Below are 19,713 nucleotides of genomic sequence, written 5' to 3'. Positions count from 1 at the left end.
CCAACACGCAAGGCGCATTGCCCTGGGCGTGCTCCAGTAACCAGTAAATGTTGCGGTAGTGCCATTTCTCTGCCTGTGGAAAGCCGTGCATCTGGTGCCACAGACCAGTCTAAAAAGACGAGCCGTGCCACATCAAAGACTGGGGCTTCAGCACCTGGACAGTTTGCCCCTGTTGCGTCTAGCAGTGGAGCCAGCAGCTCCAACAATGGGGCAAGCGCCAAGGCTGCGCAGCGCGACCAGGAAGAAGCATTCTTAGGGGTGCTGGCTCAGCTAGCCGCAGCTTTGCAAGCTGGCTGCAATGAGCTTGCAGCACCTGCTGAAAATAGCAAAGCCAGAAAGAAAGGTGGTGGTAAGAAGAAGCGGTAACATTGGGGGAAGCTTGGGCGAGCTGGTATTTCATGGTAAAACTAAGTGCAGCGCAGCACACGTTGACACAGAAGGAAGAGCAAAGATGCACACAGCACCATGTGTGTCTTTCTTTGTCCTTTCTGTGGTGTGCTTAGTTTTGCCAAAGAGATGGTTGGTCTATAAAACAGTTTGGATTCACTTACCACCAGCATCGTGTTATGGCACAATGTTATGTTTTCTTTCATTCATTATTTCTGTTGCCATCAATATGATGGAGGCACAAGTTTAGTATTCCTGGACCATCAATAAACTGTTTTATTAAACAAAAAATGAAATTCTTTCCAGAGTTCTCCTTGGCTTTCATGTCTGCTTCGTAGAGTGCGTTACTTAAATTTGAACCCTTCATTTCTGTTGAGTCTTAGTAATGTAGTGATGGGGCGTCATGTTCTTGAATTTGCACCTGAGATTTGTTTTCATTGTAATCGATCTCTGCTTTTTAACTCTTTCATTTATTAGTGCCCTCAAGTTCTGAAGGCATTGCAGGGTGGAATGTTACAGCTCAGAAGTACAGGAATGAGAGAAAATTTCTGGTTGTACGATTAATAATGTGCAAACGCAAATAATGTTTTGCATGGAGGAGGCCGATCCAGGAAGGCAATTTCATTTGAACAACATTTTGATGCTGACCTTGCTGCTGTGGTCAATGCATGAAGGAATGGAAGAAGGTAGGGAAACTGGATCAACGGGAGTGGTATGTGAAATAAAGATGGCTTATAATGTTTGTGGTAGGTCAAGGCTGTTCTATAATACTTTGAACGGATGTCACCAGCTGTGCACTGCTATAGTTCTTAGCAGGAAATCTGTCAGAAATTATTCTGAACAATTTTAACAAGTGTGTTAGAAAATGGATGCCACATGGGAGCCATAAGAATTTTGTAGAGTAGTAATTAAGCGGAGCATAAGAGAAGTTACGAAAAACGTAGCCTGAGCAAGCAGTTGCTATATTGTACTGATGAGTCATTTCCATTAAGATCAAGCAAGTTAGTGTTAGAAGAAACATTCCAGAACTGTTATTGAGAAGATAAGGTGGAAAGATGGTGGCAGTTTGTGTTTTGGTGCACTTGTTAGAGTCGATTTAATGAGCCACGTGCTGCACCAGTTAGATGCAGCATCTAGGAGGGACGTTCCATGAGTAAGCTTTGTCATTTAATTGCAAAAAAAGAATACTTCATGGCATCATAAACTATACACCTTGCACTATTTTTCGACATAATCACCACTGACATTGAGACATTTGTTGTAGCTTGCAATCAGTTTGAAAAAACCATTCTGGTAAAACTCTATGCCCTGCAGTGCACGGAATTGATGATGATTGGAGTTTATTGGTGCAAGGGCCAATGCAAGGAATTGTCGCACAGCCTGCTCCACCTCGGCATTGTTTTGGAAGTGACGTATTGATAGTGTTGTTTTCAATGTAGGAAATGGGTGCCCATTCATACTGGATAACAGCACACACTTCCATTAGTGACTACATTGTCTCCCGTCTGCCATGGTGATTTGTACTCGACCTCTGGCATGCCGGTCGGCTGCTGTTCTCTCTTCTTCGGAGCTCTGCGCATGCATCATTCCTCCTCCAGTACCATCGTGCACGCTTGAGAACAGCGCGATACCACTGCGCCCGCGCTCCGTCGCATGGCTTTTTTCATATTTCACTTTCATTCTTTGCAATCTGGAAAAACAGACTGCAAGAGACGTATCGTACAGGAAACTTGATTGGTGGTTTCTGAAGGCGCTCTACAAATCTGCATATCATACTTGGGGTGCTCAGCCAATGATTAACAAGTTGGGTTATTAAACTGTAGCATAGCCATGGCTTGCTCGCAGTAACGCCAGACCAGTGAAGCATCGGTGTAGTCAGTAGAACAAAATGAACGTTTATTCAAAGGTAGCCGAGTGGCAGCAAGATAGAAAGGAGCACGTGTTAGTAGTGATAGTCTGAACCCTGAAGGATCGCCAGATGAGGCGATAAAAGGGGCGTGCACTTCGAAAACACGTGAGGTTGCAACATAAACTTAATGAGCGAGTTATGTGAAAACAAAATGTTGCCCGAGTTACTATAGGACATTGTGAATAGTCTGTGTTGGTTCAATTCGCTTCTGACGCACCTTTCATTTTTAAAATCGGCACAAGTTGCGTGGGACACCCTGTACACGAAGTGTTGAACCAAGATTTGTAGGAAAGTGGTTCATCTTAGGCCGAGATCAGCATGTTGTTAGTAGTCATCCTGAGTTGCTGAGATTGTTAATGAAATGAGCATTCGTTGCCAACTTTACGCAGTTTACGGTATGTCTCTCTGTTTGTCCGTATATGACCATATTTCTGCCAGCTTGGTTCACTGGCTAGTCCATGGTCTAGTGGGTACACCCAGTGACTGTGCTGACGGAACCACATTTGAAAACAACTTGGGCCCCTGGGTATGTGACACTTGGTATGTACCGCTCCTTAAGGAGCCTCTTTCACGCCAACTTGGTTTACTGCTGCTTTCATTTGCTAGCAGCTGTGGGAGCATGAAGCGGAAGGAAGCAGGTGGCTCGTCACCAATGTGATTAGCATTGCACATAATTGCATCCATCTGCTGTTCCTCAGAAGCAATCTCCAAGATTCTGCTCAGCTGTACTACTTTATCTATTTTATTTACAGATACTGTCGGTTTACATCCGGACCAACACAGTAGTGGAAGCAGATACAATAACATACAGTAAACGGTGAACAAAACAATATAGCAATGCAACAATATATGCCTATAATTGAAAATGCTTAGACACAAGTTCGAAAAACTGCTCACATGTTCTTGCACTTATGATGTTTGCAGGAAAACAATTCGTATCACATTTTGTATAGAAAAAAAATATTTGTAGCAATTTCTGTAAAAGCGTGCTTCCTTAACATGGCTGCTATGTTTATTTCATTCAATATGGTTCTTTGATTTACTTATATGTAATGGATCTTATCAACAAGTAACCGATTAATGATTGAGTAGAAAGGGCCAAACCATTTTTCTCCTTACACTAAGTAGAGGGTCACTTGCATTCACCTAGAGAGGAGTTACAGCGTCTTGCCTCCAATATCAGGAAAAAATAAACCATAATGCACTTCTTTGCACTTGCTCCAGTTTACAGTCTTTTGCATACGGGTCCCAAACCTCATATGCATGATCTAATATTGGTTGCACAAGCATCTTATAAGCAGTCAATTTTGTGGCTGGGGAAGCATGTTTAAGGATACATGAAATATAACCTAATCTCTGGTTGGCTGTCTCTACTACTTCTTTAATGTGTGGTGTCCAACTAAGGTCAGATGCTCTTAAAATTCCTAAGTACTGTACTCTGTTACACGATGAAGTAGTTCACCTTGTAATCTGTACATAAGTAGTTCATGCTTCTGTGTGATGGTCATACATAATGTCTTTACTGTGATGAAAGACATCTGCCAGGTATCGCACCACTGGAGTACTTTTCCTAGGAAGTTATTTAAGAGTACTTGGTCATTAATCGATTTCACATCTGTGTATATAATCCAGTCATCTACGGATAACCTGACTATAATAAATGATTCTTCGATCAGGTTATTAATGTAGACCAGGAACAACACAGGCCCAAGGACTGGTCCCTGTGGCATCCCTGAGCTTTCATCACAAACTTCTGACCTATTCTCATCAATACTAAAATTGTCAGCGATGAGTAAGAAAGTCCTCCACCCATTTAACTACAGTTGTATCTCCTAAAATAGCCTTTAATTTAATGAACAGTTTCCTATGATTTACCTTGTTGAAAGCCTTCTTGAAGTCTAGAAATATCAGATCTATCTGTCCCTCACCATCGAGGACTACAAAATTAATGCATACTTCCTAATAATTGTGTTACCGTTGAAGAACCCTCATGCAAACCGTGTTGATGGCTGCTGATAATTTTGTTCTGAGATAAATACTGCCGAACGTGTTCAGAAATTGTGTTCCACCACCTTACAGCAAGTTGGTGTTAGTGCAACAGGCCTGCAATTGGCTGTAGAGGTAATGTCTCTGTCTTTAAATATTGGTATGACGTCTTCCATTCTTCAGAAAGTACCTGTCCAGAGTGAATTATTTAAAATGATAAAAAAATACTTGGCAGTCCATTCAGCGTACCTCTAAAAACTTGGTGTCTCATCCAGGCCTGTTGATTTCTTTATATTTAGAGTGAGCAGTAAGCCTAACATTCCTTCATACGTCAACAGCAGCTCCTCTGCAACTGGGAGCTCCTGTTTCAGCTCAGCGTGCAGCTGCTGTCCATCATCAGCAGTGAAGGCACTCGCAAAAAATTTATTGAAGGTGTCTGCTATAACACTGTTTCAATAATTCTCTGTACTGTGCTTATTTAGTGATTGCCTTCTTAGTTGGAGCCAAATGCCTCAAAATCTTTTGTAGTGGTAAAAAAAAAATTCAATTATGGGGTTTTACGTGCCAAAACCATGATCTGATTAGTGTTAGATTCCGGAATAGAATAATTTGGACCACCTGGGGTTCCTTAACGCGCGCCTAAGTACACGGGTGTTTTCGTATTTCACCCCTATTGAAATGATGTTTCTGTGGCCGGGATTTGATCCCGCAACCTTGGCTTAGCAGCCCAATACCATAACCACTAAGCAACCATGGCGAGTTTGTGGTGATTTGGGTAGAAGGGTATCATTGTAACACCGTAGAACTTGACCCTGGATTCCTTCAGCATTAATTTGAGCTTTTTGCTTAGGTTCAATATATATCATCATGAAGAGTGGAATCATGTGTACGCTTATATTGTGACCTATGTCTTGCCACTTTTCAGTTGTAAAATCTCTATCATAATTCATGGGCTGTGCATTCGTGTTTTGAATTTGAGAGTGACATAGAACCCTAGACATCTGTGAACTGTTCTTTTAAAGCTTAGCCACAACTCATTGATATATACAGATTCATCCTCACCTAGCGCCTCAAACTGCTCAAACCTGAAGGCTAATTCAGCTTTTATGGCAATATTATCAGCTTCATTAAACTCTGTGGTATGAAACAGGTCTGGGTGTCATTGAAAAAGAATTTATTTTTAAAGCTAAACATACACTTGAGTGATACAAGATCCTGGGCAGAATGTCAACTCGATGGGGTCTAGATGCAGTGCTGTGGCTTAAAAGGAAGAGATCAAGAACTGATTTGCTATTACCACAGACCCTAATAAAGTCATGTATTACTTGTGTGAGTCTATGAGAAAGCACATCTCTATAATTGCTTAGCCTGCTTCATGGTCTCACATTCCTGGCTCCATTTTGTCCCATTTAATCTCAGCAACATTGATATTAGTGTGTAAACCCATATAACGATATCTGCTATGATTACTACCTTTATAAGTAATGAAATACCATGCTACTTGCAAGAACATATCACCCGGAGATTTTAGAACAAATTTCTGCATTTTGAAATTTCCCGCCGTGACAACATCTTAATTGCATACGCGTAAACCTTACAAAAAATATTCTTCAGGAAGCACTGGTGGTGGCAGTGCTTCCTGAAGCGCGGTACACCCCTCTCACAATCAAGTTGGGTCTTGCAAGAATTTTACAACAAATCGCTTTGATGTCGAACGGTTTGTATTGAACCATGTATTTAAGGCTTTTATCCACAAAAATGGCAACGCCCTCACCTCTACTACTACACTCATTTCTGATCACGTTATATCACGAAGGGCATGTTTCACAATCAAGGATACCATCATGTAAGCACATTTCTGTTGCAAACAACATCTTGGCAATGCTCATTGAGAACATGCTCTAAGTCTACAACCTTGCCAATTACGCTTCATACGTTTATATTCAATAGCTGAAGCTTGCCACGGCATGCGTGTCAGTCATCTAAATCTTCAGCAACAGTGGTTTTTCCATCAGTATCAGTCATGCCCTCAGTAACCCGATAGCGTTTGTAGTGCAACGCCCACCGACGATGCTACGTGTAGACGCTAAAGATCGTTGCAAGCACTGCACACGCTAATCCGTTCCAAGAACCTGTTAAGCTGGTCCTATTGTCTGGTGCTCCACTACAACCCCTTGGTTTGTGACAGTAGCACCATCCCATGCGTACATGGCACCGTTTATCTTTATTTTATAAAACATAAGTGCAACCTTCTGTTTTCTTTTTATGTTTTCAACAGAGATGTTCTACAGGCATTGTCTTTTCCTTCTTACATAGTGTGAAAAGTCCACATTGACAAAAATATATGTGCTCCTACTTATAGTGGTTGCACAGGAAGCTCCCTTTTTCACTGAGGCTTCCGAGCTGCAGAATGACGGGCCTTGCGCTGTTTGAAGATTGGCCAATTTGGCACGTATGTTTGACACTTCTAACTGATAGATTCTGTTTCTTCTGGAAGACACCAATTACAACTTCCTGCTTCAACGTTTGCTCCGTTTCATCTGTACATTGCTCTGTTTGCTTTGTTTCAGCTCTACATTGACCAAAGTGGCCAATGCCACAAGCAACACCGGGAGCTCGAAGAGGAAGAAGACTATGTATGACTGCATGCGCACCGCATACTACATGGTGTATTTTGGCTGTGGAAATACGGTGTCACTGTATTCATCATCATCATCAGCCTATTTTATGTCCACTGATCAGTTTCGACAGTTCCGAGAATTCTATCTTATCTCTTAAGTTGGACACTTTCATTCTTTGTTGTTTCTACATTAGGTCCCTTGTTATTTGCAAGAGCTTGCCTACTGGTTGTCTTGGTGCCTTGCCTCCCACTTCAATTGCTGCCTCTGAAACCAGCCTCGTTACGGTTTCATTCATTACCTCTGTGTCATCATCATCTCTCTGTTCTAAGGGTGCATATTTGTTTGCAAGTACCAGTCTAAATTTGTCTGCTTTTACCCTTACTGCCTCTAAGTGGACCTGTTTCTTTTTGACCAATTTTATTCTTTGTTCAAATTGAGGTGAATCCTAGCTCTCGCTAACCTATGATCACTGAACTTTACCCTACCTATCACTTCTACATCCTGCATTATGCTGGGATTGGCAGAAAGTATGAAATCAATTTCATTTTTTGTTTCACCATTAGTGCTTTTCCAGGTCCACTTTCTGTTGTTGTTTCCCGAAAAGGGTGTTCATTATTCTCAGCTTATTCCTTTCTGCGAATTCTACCAGCATCTCTCCTTTAGCGTTTCTAGAATCGACACTGTAGTTTCCCATTGCCTGTTCACCCGCCTGCTTTTTTCCCACTTTTGGATTTAAGTCACCCATTACTACTGTATACCGAGTGTGCACTTTTCTCATCGCTAATTCAACATCTTCATAAAACTGATCTACTTCCTCATCGTCATGACTGCATGTTGGAGTGCAGGCTTGTACTACCTTTAATCTATACCTCTTATTAAGTTCGATTATGACTACTGCTACCCTCTCATTAATGCTGTAGAATTCATCTATGTTGCCTGCTATGTCCTTATGGATTAGAAATTTGTATTGCTTCTTATCAGGGAGACCTCTATAGCAGAGGACATGGCCGTTATTTAGCAATGTATAAGCCTCACCAATTCTTCTAATCTCGCTAAGGCCAATAATATCCTAAACAACGTCTGATAGTTCCTCAAAGAGTCCTGTTAAGCTAGCCTCACTACATTGCTTCGATGCTAATTGTATTAATAGTGACATTCATTGCAAGATGGGTTCTAGCAGGATTCTTTAATAAGGACAATTAGATAATTAGCTAAGTTCAATTATGCAAAATTTTCAATGTCTGGTTTGCACCTCTCTTGACCATGTTTCCAAAGAAACAATGCTGCATATCTTTTGTAAAAGTAAATAGCCCTGGTCACACCAGCAGGGGGTTTTGTTTTGACGGAAATTCACTGAAGTCCAAAATGAGTGATAAGCTGGCACTGAAAGTGGATCCAGACACACTCATAGGCTTCTTTTACAATGAGCATGCAGGCTTTTTTCTCTGGAAGCAAGGCTGAGAATGCTGCAAACCACATGTACAGGTGCCCAGTGATGTCATGTTTTTTTTTCACTCACTCACTGACTTTCTTCAGAACCCTCCCCCCCCCCCCCCTCAAAAAAAAAAAAAAAAAAAAACCGAAGAGCCGCTATTTACTAACGTCATGGAAACAATTTTTTGGAGGTATTCCTGAACTTCCTGTACTGCAACTTTTCCGTTCGGACTTGCACCCTAACATGAATATTAAATTTTTTTCATAATTGAACTTGGCTAATTGCACTTCAAAAATAGTCTGTCAGACTACAAACAGTATGCCATTGATGCCATTGACTTAAGATGCAATTAATTTAAAGCTCGGTTAAACTTGTGTGAAAACGTTATTTAATTTGCTAGCATTAAAACGTGGTACAGTAGAACCTCCTTCATGTGTTCCTGTTTGTTTTCCTGGCTTCTACGTTCTGAAATGCCAGTCCCACTTAATTTCCGAAGAGCCTTCTGTTTATGTTTTCCTTGTTGGTTTTCGCATTAAAAACTGATGGCTCACCAATTATGCGGCGTCGTCCATCAGTGGTGTCTCTTTGTCACATGTGACCTCTGAGAATGGTCACTTCATAGAACCTTCTCTGTGGCTCAGAAAAATCGCCATAACAGTGTTCAGATCATCACTGATGTCAACATGACTGACAAAGCTTAAAGCCCAAAGGAAGTGGCTGGCTAAAGGCACGAGGGATCTTCCCATGCCGACAGTTAGTCACAGTTTCATAATATTCATTACCTACTACTGTTGCCTCGATGTACAAGGCTGCACAGAAACTGAGAAAAGGCTGCAAGAGCTCAAAAAAGGTTGTTATCAAAGGTTTGACCCAGCTTCCATATGTAAATTACAAGATTCGTTTACAGTGACGATGCAAGGCTATGACTTGCCCATATAGTGTTTACAATTAAGTCTAAATGCCAGGCAGCTATAACGAGCTTTACTGAGCAGGCGATTTTGTGCACGCATAGCTCTTTGTTTCATCACTAGTGCTGCTGCAAGCATTACCGGACGTTACTCTTTCTAGAATCATTCATTCTTTATCCGCGGTTCACTAACAATGCATTATTGGGGTTCTACGGTAATTTGTGGACACCTAATCATATGCTTTTCAGCAATCAAAGAAGATGCAGTCAGCCAAGGAACTGACTGCATTTGAACTGATTTCATCCATACGAGGTGTAATGATATGAAGTTTGTGAGTGAAGGAAAAAGTTGGAGTTTTACAAAAGAATTATTTGTGATAAGTGTGTTCCACAGACGAAAAGATTGAAATGGAACCAAGAACTTTATTCTGCTGTGAATATAGTTTACAGAGGATGCTAGTTAATGAAATGGAGATGCTACTTGATGGTCGAATCCTTGTTACTGAAATTGTGTAGTGGAATCACCTTCCTGACCTTCCACTGTGAAGGAATGTGATGAATGTTACCACCAGAAGTATTTTCAAAGTTCAAACATATTTATTTGCATGACAATACATGGAAACATACAGTGTTCCGAGGCCTGACAACCGGCAAGGCAGCAAAGTATGAGTATACTGGCACTCTTCGAAAGAAAAAGGATTGGCTCTGTACCCATTGCATAAATGAGATCACGAGTGGCACGTCATACATAGAAAACACAAACTATATGAAGACAGTTTATACAAGCAAGGAACTACTTAATTATATCGATGCTAAATGTTATTGAATTGTTACAAAAATAATTACACTATAAAATCACACTGCTAGCAGTAAGAAAATATTGATATAAAAGTCGCAATACATAGCACCAGTTATGCTACCTTCTGAAGAAAGGAAAGTTTAAAGCACTTTCAGGGCAATGTAAGAATGTTTGTATTAGTAGTGTGGTTTGTTGGGCCAGTTTGGTGCATGGTGAACGCATAAGGGTTCCAGCAAGTACGGACGCGAGTACAAGTAAGAAGAAACGGACAGGACAAAGCTGGACTTACAACTGAAGTTTATTGGGAATACGTTCTGCAAATCTCCGTGACGCATGCGTGTACACCCAAAAACAATAACAAGGTTTATAGTCAAATATCAACAAAAGATATACACATACACAAAAGCCGTCACCCTCCTTCCAGACAAGGGCAACAACACTTGGATTAACATGATAAATTTAAAGATTGAAGTTCTTTATCATTGATATGGACCGAAGGTTCACTCACACATGTATGAGAGCCCAACTTTTTGATGTGGAACGCTTCACTTATTTCTCTTTCCAGTTTACTGCACGCTCTCCCCACAATCAATACACTATCAAAAACTGGTCGGCAATCGTGCTTTTTGCACTGCAATGGCAAGTTCGCTCCTGTATCTGTAGGTAGCAAATAGCGATGCTGTTTGTATGTTTGTATTGTATTTGTAACAATGTTTGTATTGTTTTTCTTGTGTATATTTAATGTGTTTAAGGAGAATACTAAACTGTAAACTTTGCTTGGCATCATTAGTCCTCGTATGGAGTATTTATTGCCTACTCTCTGTACTGCGTGTTGTGACACACTTATCCTTAGGTTTTAGCTTCATGATTCTTTTCATGAAATGAAAATGTGTTAAGGATGAAAGGTTATACAGTAGACGGTACTCAAAAGTGAGATCTATGCGTAAAACACACATGTATGAGTAAATTTTGTGTGTGTGTGCTGTGTAAGCAGTGCCAGTATTAATTATTGTTGCTTTCTTTCTTGTGCAGTGCTGATAGGCGTGTGGTTCACAGATGTCCTACAGTATTACACAGTCAATACATGTGGTACCCCAGAAGCTTTCAGATTGAATTTCACAATATTGCTACGGAACAGCCGCCACAGTGTGCTGCACTGAGGAGGACGAAGACGACGTGTGTGCCGGCTTGATATAGCGTTGCCATTTTGGCCTCCATTAGCTTCCCTGTAAATAAATTGTAAATAGTATTCGGCTTTAGCTACACATAACATTATTTGGTGGAGGTGGACGTTCCCCGTACCCATCATGGAGCTTCGCAGCGGTCGCAACGGCGACAATGCAACTTCGGCTCCTGCTGGCGGCACTTCACCTACGCAAGCGTCTCCGCCTGCAGCCCTGACCTACGTCGCCATTTCCCCACCTCGGGATCCTAGTGTTTTCAACGGAGTCGGCAGTCCTGATGTTGACGACTGGATCTGCTTATACGAACGTGTCAGCACTAGTCACAGGTGGGATCCGACTATTATGCTTGCCAACGTTCTTTTCTACCTCGATGGAGCTCCACTGGCGTGGTTCCAGACTCATGAAGAGGAGATCTCGAGCTGGGATCTCTTCAAAGACAAGCTCCGCGACCTTTTTGGCAATCCGTTTGGTTGACAAGTCAATGCCAAAAAAGCCCTTGCCACACGTGTACAGACGTCGACCGAGTCCTACGTGTCATACATTCTCGACATCTTGGCCCTTTGTGCCAAGGCTGACCCGAACATGTCTGAGGACGATAAGGTTAATCACGTCCTCAAAGGCATTGCTGACGACGCGTTCAATTTACTGGTGTTTACGAACGTCACCAGCATCGATACCATCCTCAAGGAGTGCCGCCGTCTCGAGCATGCTAAAAGCCGCCGGGTGTCCCAGCACATCATGCGACTTCCCAACACAGCTGCTACGTCATCCTGTGACGACCTCTTCCACCAGCCGTCGCGATGTGACAACTTGACCCGCATCATTCGTCGTGAGGTCGAAGCGGCACAACCGGCGGCCCCTTCATTACCGTTACCTGATCATTCTCCGGTGACAATCTCCTTGATCCAGGCCGTTGTCCGTCAAGAGTTGTCCAACGTCGGCCTGCAATCCATTCGTTCCGTACGCTCGGCACCTTTGTCCCCGCGCACGTCCCCACCGCGCTCTTCTTACTTTTTTTATGGACAGCGCAACCCCTCCGAATGGTGAACCGTGGACGACAAGCCGATCTGTTCTGACGCCTGCCCCGAACCGAGTTGTACAAGTTGCTGACGGAGGGACTGTCGCTATTGTTGGCATGTGTTCTGCCTGACTCACCATTGCTGAGAGACACACCATCGTTCTCTTCACCGTCATCGAGCATTGCCCTCACGAACTCATTCTCGGTCTGGATTTTCTTGCCAATCATTCTGCCCTCATTTAGTGTTCAGCCGGCTCACTTCACCTTGACTTGCCTCTTCTTGCCGACCCTGTGGACCCGCCTCCAAGCCATTTGAGCTGCATGGATTTCATTCGCCTACCGCCCCACTCTGTGACACACGTCGACTTATTGTCCTCACCAGCTGTACCTGACGGCAATTACGTGGCTGCACCAATTCCGGCCGTTATGCTTACACATGGTGTTACCATGCCGCACACTGTGCCGAGAATTACTGGCAACCGCACCTGCCTTCCCCTCGTCAGTTTCGCGCTAGCCGCGCAAGTTCTGCCTCAGGGGATCTCCTTGGCTATAGTTAGCGCTTTGCAGGATGATGAGGTCGAGCCATTCAAAGTGGAAGATCGTTACAGCTCAGCCCATACCGTGACGTCATCGCACGGTACTGACGTCGACATTGAGAAGATGGTTTCCTCTGACCTTATACCTGCTCAATCTGAAGCTCTTTGCCGCGTTCTTGAAGGCTATCGCGACATTTTTGACTTTGAGAATCGACCCTTAGGTCAAACGTCCGTCGTGACCCATCGCATAAATACTGGCTATGCGAACCCTATTCACCGACGTCCATATCGTGTTTCTGCATCGGAACGAGCTGTTATCCAACAGGAAGTCAAAAAGATGCTTGAAAAGGACATTATCGAGCCTTCCTGTAGTCCCTGGGCGTCTCCCGTGGTACTTGTCAAGAAGAAGGATGGAACGTGGTGCTTTTGTGTAGATTATCGCCACCTGAACAAAATCACAAAAAAAGGACGTGTACCCTTTGCCACGTATTGATGACGCTCTAGACTGCCTGTACGGTGCCACCTATTTTTCTTCTATCGACTTACGGTCCGGCTACTGGCAGATATCCGTCGACGACATGGACAGAGAGAAGACTGCATTTGTTACCTCTGACGGCCTTTATCAGTTCAAGATGATGCCTTTCGGTCTCTGTAACGCGCCCGCCACCTTCGAACGAATGATGGACTCTTTGCTTCAGGAGTTCAAGTGGTCCACCTGTTTGTCCTATCTGGACGACGTCATCGTTTATTCGCCCACATTCGACACGCACCTAGACCGTCTTTCAGCGATTCTTGACGGGTTCCGCCGCGCCGGTCTCCAGTTGAACTCGTCAAAATGTCACTTCGCTCGCCGCCAAATCGCCGTCCTTGGACACCTCGTGGACGCCAGAGGCGTGTGACCCGATCCGGACAAAATTTGCGCCGTTACGAATTTTCCTCTTCCCAAGTATACCAAGGACGTTCGTAGCTTCGTAAGGCTGTGCGCTTATTTCCGACGCTTTGTGAAGGATTTTGCGACCATCGCACGTCCCCTTGCCGACCTCTTGAAGAAAGACGCCCCTTTTTCTTGAGGTGCTGACCATGCCGCATCTTTTTCGCAGCTGACTACTCTCCTTACCACGCCTCCAATTTTGGCCCACTTTGACCCGTCTGCCACAACGGAAGTTCGAACTGATGCCAGTGGTCACGGCATAGGAGCAGTGTTAGCACAACGCCAGCGTGGACATGATCACGTTATAGCCTATGCCAGCCGACTTCTATCACCTGCCGAGCGCAATTATTCAATCACAGAGCGCGAGTGCCTCGCTCTTGTGTGGGCTGTTGGGGCTCGCAGAGGCCTGCGCGTACCACGGGAGTATAAGATTGGCTGTCCGCTATCGCGGACAGCCAATTTTGTATGCGAACACCTCGTGGCACGCTTCGGCCTCCGCGGGCCCAACCCATGGGCCGCCCTGCTTCCAGCTTTAATCCCCCCGGTACCGCTTGGGTGCCCCGAAGATCCTGCACAGGTGTAACCTCAGGTGCTCTCCTGAGGCCTCCGTTGGCCGGTTACATGTGCCCTCCTGGAGCAGTGCTTGTAAAAAATCCGATCTATCGTCACGACGAAAAAAGCGACTCGGGACCTATACAACACCATTCAGAACATTGCCCCTAGAGACACTGCGATCACCAAGCGGCGTCCGCGCCCACTGGCTCACTGCGCTGGCAGCCAGCGGTGGATCCTAAACAAACTCGACCGCACTCCGCAATGCCGGCATGTCTAGGGGACAAACGAGTACAACGCGCGCTAAGAAGCCTCCTCCGTAGTGCCTAGGCTGAGTCATATATTCAAGGAGCAAAAACCCCCATATTTTCTCTTTCACGCCCGCTCTTACTCGCGCCTGCGCAGAAACGTCGAGCGCCGTAATAAGTGCCACGCCCCGCTGTACCTACTAGCAATCGTAAAAACGCAACCGGGGGGGGGGCACAGTGTGCACCGTCGGCCAGCCATCATTGCACACACACATGTACATGTGGTTTCGACGCGGAATGCGGGGCTGCTTGTCCTAGTGCAATTATGTCAACTGTATTTTGTTTGAAGTTTGTATTCTCACCACACCATTGCAGTGCCATTCCTATCTGTGATTGCTGTTAAGGTGGCTAGCACCGTTATTGCTCCTCCTGTGGAATAAATACATTTTTGGTGCTATTCAAGTTACGATTAAACACTGGCAGCTTTGATGGTGGAAACAAAAGCAAAGCAACGGACGTTAGGAAACTGGGTCCATGCCAGCTACATCATGCTACAGATGCAGAAATAGTGCTAGCCACCATAACAGTGTACTGCCAGGTGGGACTGGCACTGCTGTGGCTAGACGAGAAAACTACTTTCGGACAAAATAAGGGTGATGTTTATTGTAGCAGGGCGAGCAGCGCTGCACAAAAACCACATGCCCCCCCCCCCCCCCCCCCCCGCGTGCACAATGCACTGTACTTTTAATTATGCTTTGGCCATACGCTCTGCTGTTTGCATTTCATTTGTCCTCAATGGTACATCTGCTGAGGCACACTAATGCCACAGCTACCCCACAGTCGGCAAGTAGCTGGTGACCTTGTTTGAAATGTTTTTGGTAACATGTAAACGTGTAAATGTAAAAATATAGATTGCAAAACTCATGAGGTATCTTTCTTACTAGGGTGAAATCCTTAAATGGGTCATGGGTAGAAGAATCCAATGGCCGGCGTTAGGTCACCAAAATTGAGGCTCGAACACTAAATCTTTGGTGTTAAATAGGACAAAGTGAATTAAGGCACAGTTCATTAAGATAGAGTTATTTAGGGCAATCTGACCCACGACCTTTGGTAGGAGTCTAATTAATTTGCAGATATGGGCGAACCAGCCATATCCAAGTAGGATTCCAATTGACATCGTGAAGGTTGAGAGTGGAACCCATGACCTTTGATGGGAGTCAGACCCTTGACCTTTGTTGGGAGTCGAACACACAACCTGTGGTTGACTGTTAACGCAAAGTTAAGGCACTCGAACCCATGACCCAATTAACGTGGTGATATGATCGAATGAACCGGCCATATCTCCAAGTTCTATTCTAATCGAAATTGTGAAGGTCGAGAGTCAAACCCACTACCTTCGGTGTTAATTACAGCAAAGTTTATTAAAGGGACACTAAAGCAAAACAATAAATCAGTTTAGACTAATAAAGAACTGTTTGAGAACCCTGCAGACAGTCATTTCAAAATAATAGTTTGATTATTAGACAAGAAAATGAAGGTCGAAGTATCAGTACTTGAATGTTGCGCTGAAATCCCGACGCCGATACGGCAGTGTGAAGTCAGGGTTTCCAAAGTATGTTTTCGCATTTGGGCCGCGTTGGCTCAGTAAAGGTTCCCGAAACTTGCCATGTTTGCCATATTTTGCATTTGCTTTCGGCCACCTAATGCTGGGCATAATTTTTCTTCCGATTTACATGATGCTTTGAATGCTATTATTGTTAGGTTCCCTCACGCACCAATTTTTATTTTGGGTGACTTTAATTTCCCGAACATTGATTGGCCCGGGCCTTTTCTTGTTCTTAAAGAGTCCTCAAGTGAATATGCCGCCTTTGTGAAGTTATGCTACGATTTCAACTTCACTCAATTAGTCCCTACTCCAATGAGAACTACTTCGTCTAGCGCCAATGTACTTGATCTTATTCTAACACCACTGTGTTAACTTTTCAATTAAAGCAACTGTTAAACGCCCCACCAGTAAACCAAAATTCATCAGAGGTTATAAGAAGGCTGATTTTTCAGTTATTAATAGTGAACTAGCAGCCTTCTTGGTAGGCTGCATGACCGGCTTTTATGAGCGCACTGTCGAGGAAAACTGGTCAATGTTTAAAAAGAAAGTTAACTTTATAACAAGCAAATATGTACCTCTGCGGGTCATCCGTCGTAAGCAAAGGTCACCTTGGTTTCATGTGTTCTTAAAGCGCCCTCAGAATCAGAAAAAAATGCTTTTTCCGAAAAATAATGTTCAGGAATGGTCACGATGACTGGACCGCATATCAACAGATTGCCCGCAAATATAAAAATGCCATTAAGGACGCTAAGCACACTTTAGCACTACTTCACTTGCTTTGTTAAAAGACGACCCCAAAAATTTCTAGAGTGTAGTTAAGGGTGCGCGCAAAAATGTATTGTCAATAACCGACGACAGTGGTATTACCGTTTTTCATTTGCAATGTTTTTACGTATTCAACGAAGTATTTTCAAAAGCACTTTTATATGAGCGTGCCGAGTACCTGCCAGAATTTTGTGATGCAAGCTTTCCTACAATGGTTCCTGTAGTAATTGATTATGATGGTATCGTTGGCCTTATTAACAATTTGAAGGTTTTGCCATCCTGCAGCATTGATGGTGTAAATGCAAAATTTTTTAAAACTATGGTTGCTTACTTGTCTATTTTTTGTATGAACTTTTTGCTCAGACTTAAATTCTGGTGTGCTGCCTTGTGATTGGTGGGTGGGAAAAGTGGTGCCATTGTTTAAATCTGGTGACACTCATTCTGCACTAAATTATAGGTCAATATCATTAACCAGTGTCCCTTTTGAGACCTTTGAACATGTTATTTATTCTCACCTGGTTAACTTTCTTGATGCTAATTTTTTCACATGTCAGCATGCATGGTTGCAGGAAGACATTCTCCTGTAAACACAAACAATTTCATTTACTAATGAACTATCTATAGCTCTAGACTTGGGATTTCATATTGATTGTGTGTTCTTAGATTTCTCAAAAGCTTTTGACCTTGTCTGCCATGAACTACTTTATCTTAAGCTAAGTATACTAAATTTTGACCTTAACATTCTTGCTTGGATAAAAATCTTTTTGTTAAATTGACAGCAATTTGTAACTGCTAATGGCTACGATTCTTCTCTCAGTCCTGTCCTTTCAGAAGTGCCCCAAGGTTCTGTCCTTCGGCCCCTTCTTTTTCTAATTTACATAAACGATTCACCTGATTGTATTAACTCCTCTATTAGGCTTTCTGAACATCACTGTGTTGTATACACGTGATTTCCTCCGATAATGACACATCACTACTACAGACTGACCTTGATATTTCCAATTGGTGCAGCACATGGAAAATGAAACTCAATGCAACAAAGTGCAAACTCGTACAAATTTCTCGTGTAAACTATCCATTAACACTTGTAAGTACAACATAAATGGTTCTCCTCTCGAAGAAGTGACTATTTACATATACTTAGGGGTCCACATTAATTCTAACCTGTCTTGGCAACCACACATTAATTATATTGTCAGTAATGCTAACCGCATCTTGGGTACCTGTGCCGTAATTTTTCAATGGCCCCTTCTCTTAAAGTCCTTTATAAAACTTTGGTTCGTTCCAAACTAGAATATGCATCAGCTGTGTGGGATCCATTTACTGAAAGTCTTGGTTAGTCCCTTTGAAACAGTACAGAATCGTAGCGCACACTTAATTTTTTCCAACTACTCCTGTCTTTCCAGTGTTTCATCTATGAAAACAGCGTTACGGCTTCCGTCCCTTTCATTGCGCAGGAAAATACAATAGCATGTCTTTGCTTATTTCAGAAGATTAACTACCATAACTCTCATATTAAGCATGAATTACTTTCCCACCCTTCATTCATATCATCTCGTATCGACCACCATTATAAAGCGTTTGTTCTTCATTGTCACCCTAACCAACACTTTCATTCTTTTATTCCTCAAACTTGTAATGATTGGAACCACTTGCCCACCTCCATTGTATGTATCTATTACAGACCCCAATGACTTTAAAAATGTGCTTGAATATGTTACCTAATATTTGCTTTGCATTTTTTTGTCTCTGTTTATTGTTACCACTCCCTTCCGTAATGCCCTATGGGCCCTGAAGGTACTCAAATAAATAAATTAACCAACTTTGGGAGTGTTAGCCAGTGCCACCATTCACAAACCTCGGCAGCGGATGTGGAACATCTGTTCTGCCGCAGGTGCCACGAGTGTGTGATCTTTTTGGGTGAAGGCAACTGGTTAATAAACCCACACATGCTACCTGAAGGCATTAATGTTGCCGGATTCGAGACCCTCGTTATGTAATGAATGAGAAGAAAGGGGGTCAACTGAGGGGTCCTCGAGGGGGTTAACTGGGCCCCTCAGTTAACCCCCTTTCTTCTCGTTCCTTGATGTGCATGTATCTTGAAAACTCTGTTATATTTTTGTGGAGTTCGTATTCATTTACTGCATTGTTCGCGGGACAAAACAGACCACGTTTCAGGAGATTGACTTCATCGGGGCTTAGGCTCTGGGATATGTCTACTATGTTGCTGCAGTGCTCTGGTTTGTCGCTTGTAGCACTATCGGTGGAGCTATGTGCTGTAGGGGTTACATTAGTTTTCTTGGGTAGACCTGCAGCTCTAATACCGTTGTGCTGGTATTTATCTAGTAATTCTTCCTCCTTTGTTTGGACAAATTGTTCATGTTCTCTTTTTTCCGGTTCAGATAAATTTATGCTGTCGAGCTGATTAATAATTATCTTAGGTTGTTCCTTGCAGTGTTAAAAAAAAAATCAATTAAAGAGAGCGATGCATTTTCTAGGAAAGCATTCCACGTCAATAACAGCCTGGAGGGTAAACATCCAGGAGCACATCTAACCTTAATTGTGATACCTTTTGGGATTTTCTTTTGTTTAATGCATCTACTGAAAGTTTTCAAGTGCAATCTGTAATTTGTTTGTGGGATTGGAGGGAAGGGTGATATTTGTTGTTCCGTGTGCTATCCGTAGTGTGTGGTAGTCATTTCTGTTTGGTTCGGGCAGACATTCAGGGTGAAACATCTCAGGTGGTATCTTTTTACGCTTTATTTTTTATTTTTTGCAAAGCCTGCATCAATGCCTGTTTGTGTATCTGTCTGCTTGTTAGTGTACGTA

At 43.1% G+C, this 19,713-nt stretch overlaps 1 long non-coding RNA gene across 1 annotated transcript; it reads right to left on the bottom strand.

Moving 5' to 3' along the window:
- Positions 1-9,648: 9,648 nt before the first annotated feature.
- Positions 9,649-18,847, bottom strand: LOC129386689 (uncharacterized). The gene is made up of 2 exons (XR_008613988.2): positions 17,400-18,847; positions 9,649-9,785 (listed from the first exon to the last, which is right to left on the bottom strand). It is a non-coding gene; the product is annotated as an uncharacterized lncRNA (long non-coding RNA).
- Positions 18,848-19,713: the final 866 nt, after the last annotated feature.

This window comes from Dermacentor andersoni, chromosome 4 (assembly GCF_023375885.2).
Source record: "Dermacentor andersoni chromosome 4, qqDerAnde1_hic_scaffold, whole genome shotgun sequence".
NCBI lineage: Eukaryota > Metazoa > Arthropoda > Arachnida > Ixodida > Ixodidae > Dermacentor > Dermacentor andersoni.
Note: the sequence above shows the minus strand (reverse complement) of the source record. Positions and strands in the feature narration are given on the sequence as shown.